The sequence below is a fragment of the Solanum tuberosum genome, unplaced genomic scaffold (assembly GCF_000226075.1).
Source record: "Solanum tuberosum cultivar DM 1-3 516 R44 unplaced genomic scaffold, SolTub_3.0 scf00001, whole genome shotgun sequence".
NCBI lineage: Eukaryota > Viridiplantae > Streptophyta > Magnoliopsida > Solanales > Solanaceae > Solanum > Solanum tuberosum.
The window spans coordinates 3,127,111-3,133,110 of NW_006238927.1; positions in this window are offsets into that span (position 1 = coordinate 3,127,111).

A 6,000-nucleotide genomic window follows, 5' to 3' on the forward strand; every position below is an offset into this window, starting at 1 on the left:
ATATGTATTTGTCATGTATATTGTATATATTTGAGCAGGGTCATCTTAACCCCTAGGCCACTAAAGACATTGCTTGCGGCTCCATATTTTTTGGATCCCCCATTTTTAAAAAATAATTACTTATATATATTTATTTATTTATTTATTTAAATGATATGTACTATGAGTGCTATGATTTCTACTAAAGAAATTGCATATGACATGAATATAAATATGGTTTTCGTAAGAAACAATTTGATGAAAATATGAATAACGAAATCACTAAGTCCCTCAAAGAATCTTTAGAGTTGATTACGTTATATATATAGAGTAGATCAAACTTATTTTTTCACTTTAAAATAGATTTGAACCAATTGAAGCATATAAAAATATTTTTGATTTCTTATTTAGTGGTAAAATATTGAGATTACTAGATGATGAATTTTTTTTAAAAATATTGTCTTACCTTGAACTTTCTTTAACACATACTAGTTATTCTGAATTGATGGTTTAGATTTATTTTTTGAAGTAAACGTGTTAAAGATAAATAATACAAGTAGAAGATAATGATTAATGAAAATATTCAATCAAATAAAAGATTTGATTCTTTTTCAAATACACATATTGTGTTAATAGTTCTTATAACCGTTGCTCAACCAAATTTTTCTTTGTTCGAAATTAAAATTGATTAAATCTTCTTTAAGATCAACAGTTTGAACGAATTAGCTATATTATCATTTGAAAAGGAATTATTAAAATAAATTGATTATAAAACAATACTTAATGACTTTGCATCTGAAATAGCTAGAAAAGTATACTTTAAATAAAAGTAAATATAATGGAAAAAAAATTAGGGCCCCTCTCTTAAGTTTCGCTTTAGGCCCCCAATGTTGTTGAGTCGGCCCTGTACTTGAGCACCAAGTATATTATATGGATAGCTAGTTTACAACACATAATATTATTATGTGTATATTTATCTTACAACGCTACGTATATTGTGTGTATATGTATGTTACAACACAAAATATGTTGTTTGTACATTTGTGTTACAACACAAAATATATTTATGTGGACATCCATTTTACAATACTCCCTATTGGATGTCCATGTAAAAACATTAGTGAAAGAAATAATATAGTCATATGCTAGGTTTGTTGACTCATTAAAAAAAATTCTCAGGGAAATTCAGTGGGATAAAATCCAGTTAAGAAAAAAGAGTGTAGTGTGTATTTACTCCCCCGATGAAGACATCACTTAACAACTCAAAGACAACCCATTTTAATACTTAACATATTTTTGACATATTTATGCAGTTTCTTGAAGATATCTACAGGTTTTTTGAAACTGGCTTATTCTTTATTCTTCTTTAATCATTATCGAAAGGGAGGATGACACTTAGTAGAGCTGTCAATATGGGCTGACCCACTTCATTCGGGCTAACTCATAAAGGCTTTGAGTTTTAACAGGTCAGGCCGGGCTAACCCATTTTTTGTGTGGCCAGAAAATGGTAGGTCCAGCCCACAAGTACGTGGGCTACGGACTTTGTCAGACCAACCTTTTTTTCTTAAAAGTATATTTTTTTAAATTAAATTATAATTCAAAAATATCATCATAAATATCGACAATATAATATTGCATGGTGTTAGTGTTACTACTTGTTAATCAAATAAACGAATAAAATTATTTTTATAATATTTATTAAGTTTGATTTCAAGTAAAAGCATAAATAGCTAAATAGAAATATTAACATAATTATTTTCCAATGATCATAATAAAACACAAAAACTATGACAATATTCCATAGGCTATGGCCTATGTAGTGATTCCCTACAAATTTTAGGGAAATTTTATTTTATGTAGTATATATTTTATAAACATAATTTGTATTTAAATTGTAATATTTCAAACTTTAAACAGATTTTGAGTTTAGACTCTTGTTATTTTAAATAGGGAAACTTACATAAATATACTATATTAAGAAAATATTCACCATTTATAGCAATAACATTTTCTTTTCTACTTGATCACTTTTAATATATTTATAATACAATTTTAATACATATTATAGAGAACAATTTATAAAACACATATAATACAAGTTTTATTGGTGAATAATACATTTATCACACATTTTAATACACTTATAATACAATGTGTCAATTTCTTACCAAACAAGCATAATATATTTTAAAAACAATTATAATACGTATATGTTGCATACATAATTCACTTTTAATACATATTGCAAAATTATCATAGTATTGTTACATATTGCTATAAATGGTAATAAATAAAAAGTATTGCTAAAATCCGTAATTATTTATTAAAAGGTACATATTAAAGTAATTTTTCCTTTTTATTAATACTCTATTTTTATTTTTTATTTTTTTTTATTTTTATTTGGCCCACGGGCCGACCCTATACATGTTTCTAAAGCCCTACAAATCGACAAGCTTATTCAAGCCAGAATAAAAAATTATTTTTTTAAATGAGCTTCAAAAATCGTAGTCCAACCCAATCAAATCACGGGTTAAGTCAGATCGGCCCAACGGGACTAGCCCATATTAACGGCTCTAACACTTAGTAATAGGTATTGGTGTAATATACCACAATAGAATAAATTATAGTTAAAAATAAAATAATAATTATAAATAATCATTACTCTTTAAGGAGATTCAAGTTCAGTACAACATAATCTACACCGATCCAGCAGTATCACTTTGGACTTATCCCCTCCAGGATACATAGCTCAATAACGCCGTACAACTCAAGCAACCCCGTATTAGTTGAAGAGCCCAAAGCTCCACTAAAAGAATACCTTCCTTCAACATATAAATATTCTCTTTTATATAGTGAATATAGTTGAAGACTGAGAATATTTTTTTTTCTTAACTCTCTCTTTCACTACTATACACTACAATATTATTTCACATTTTTCATATTTCTTTTTTTACCCCACTTCACAAAGGAAGAAACACCACTATTTACAGATGAAAAATTCTTTCTTGTACTGAATAGGAATAATCTATATATAAATATAAAGCTGGATATAGAAAATGTGATGTGGCACTTTTCTATGGCCAGCATTTGAATTTATCTTTAAATGCCCAATTGAATCTGATTGCAGGCCACATTGTGTCATTCATTCATTAACCTTGAAGGATTTATGAAAATAAATAGATAACAATAAAGATGAGAACAGGGAAAAAAAATGTAACGTAAAAGAGGAATTAGAAAAGAGCTTTAAAAATGGGTTAAATAGTATTAATGATTATTATCAAAAAGAATTTATCATTCTACAATTAATGCATATAATACTCATTTATTTATAATTACACTCAAATCCGTTAGTATTTTTTATATGTTATGTTATTAATTTTTTTTATCACTATAACTAATGAAAATCATTTACACTTCATAACATTCTTCCTTTTTCATTCAATAGTTTTCTTCTCAAATCTTCATTGTAGTTACTAATTCACTCCTTCATTTGACTCTTTTTCCAGAAAAAAAAAGTTCTTTCTTATTTTACTAGCCATTGTCCAATAAGAAGCAAAAAAAGACATTTCCCCTAACCCCCTTAAATCAAGACTCCTCAAGTATTAGTGGAAAACAGAGAAATTCATGACTAACCCTTTTAAGAACCCAGATTGAACTTGCTAAAATCGAAATCAAAACAGTAAAAACAAACTTGGGAACTTATCAAAATCAAGTCTTTGAGATGGGAATTAGTGAATCTTGATGAGGAAATAGCAAGGCGCACTTACCTGGTAACTCAAATCTTCACAGAAAGAGAGAAATAAAACAGAGAATCAAAAGGGAGAGTGATGATCAATTTGAGAAAAAAGATAGAAGTTGGTGCTTTGATTTTGATAATTAGGGTAAGTAGAGAGAGTAAGGTGTGAAGTTGAAGTCAAGGCAGCTGATGATGGTGACACTGCTTGAAGTTAAGTCAAATATTTCTTACAACTTCCTCTTTCCATTTTTAATTGTTATAATTTTTCTTTTTTAAAGTCAAATTATAAAATATTTTTCATCATATTAATATATAAGAAATTACAATTTAATTATAGCATTTTTAGTATAGTGTTTTGAATATTTAAATTTTTTGTTTAAAATATTGAATAAACGTAATTTATTTTAATTTTAAAAATTAATCAAATTGACCTTTGAAAAGTATAACATGACAAATAAAAGTGGAAGAAGATAGTAGGTGCCAACTCTTCTGATCTCTGTTTTTTTTAATTAATATTAATAATTTGGTCGGAAAAGAACCAAAAAAGTTGCTTAATTAATAAAGAAGATCTCAATTAATCTATTTACCTAATTCTCAGAGGATTACTCTTGAACTACTCACTCAGTTGCCTTTTTGGTTGTGCATAGTAGAAAGTACACACCCCTTAAAAATAAGGAAAAGAAAAAGAAAATATTTTTCTTTTAATATGTTAGAGCGGACAAGTAAAAGAATTTTTTTTTAATGTATTGAATGAGTAAAAATGAATCTATTATGTTGTGAGTCATAAACAAATGAAGATTATAGTATGATTTTTTAAAAAGAAATCATATTATTTTCCGACAAGGTTTAGAGGTAAAGAGGGATTACTTCAAACAAATATTTTTAGTGCATGTGAGCTTAGTGAGAGTAATAAAAGAAATGATTCTTTTCTTAAAAAAAATTATTTTTGCTTTTGCCATCATTATTAATATATAATTCTTGTGCAAAATTTTTGTTATTAGGAAATAAAAAGAATGGCGTATGGCCTTACTTGTGAGAAGTATATGTACAATTCAAGCTCGAAAAATAGTCATTCTTACCTCTATATCAAATTTATTTCTTTAATTATTTGTTGCAAGTTTGTGCATAGTTATAATGTAGATTTAAATGTAATAATTTTTTTAATGGGGTGAATGTTCTATTATAAATTCTAGAAATAATTGTATTAATTTTTTATTGGATTTTGATGATTCTTACAAGCTTGAAGAATACGTTATTATTAGCTATGTATCAAAATTTGTTACTCTTTTTAAAATTAAATTGTTGCAAGTTTGTATGTAGTTATAGTGTGATTGATATAAGACTTGAAGAATACTTTAACATTAGCTATATATCAAATTTTGTTACTTTTTTTAAAAATTAATTTGTTGCAAATTAGTACGTAGTTATAATGTGAATTGAAATACAATAATTTTATTTTCTAGGTTAAATTTCCTATTATAATTTTAGGAATAATTATATTAATTTCATAATTTTGAATGATTTTATACATGTTTCCGAAACAAATGACATCCTTAGAAAAGATGAGTATCTCTTTCAACTCAAAATAATTTATATATAATTAAAATTAGGCAAGAGAAGAGTGATGTGAAACTTTTCTTTGCCTGGCAATTTTATTAATTTTTTTTTTCTTAATTATTTTATTTTAAAGATTCATCGTCATCTCTATAGTTTTTTTGTATTATACTGTAACTTTGCTATCTGAGAGAGAATTATAACAAACTTGAAAAGCGCATTGTTAAGAATTTTAAAAAAGTTTTAACATATGAAATCTTGCTGGATAAATCACTATAATTCATAAATCACAAGTATTTTAATATCTTTGACTCATCTATTTATCTATAATAGTTTTTTTTTCTTTCTCCTACCAAATAGAATTTTAATATTGTAGCAAGCCACACTTTATATGAAAGCTGACATGTTAAAAATTAACAATATATAAAACATTTAAAGAATTTTCAAAACAATCAACATTATAATTTATAATAATCAATTTATTAATAATGAATTAATTAAAATGAGTAATCGCACCACGCGAAGTGCGGTCTAGTGTGGATAATAATGTAGGCAAATGAATGAAGAAATTATGTCTTGGAGGTTACATGAGTTACGAGACATAATGATGTAGAATAATGAAAAAATAAATTGTAAATGACTATGAGAATTACAAGCAACAAATGGTCATATTAAGTTAAGAGAAATAACTGGCACTTATTGTCTTATCTTAAAAGAAAAAGCATCAACAC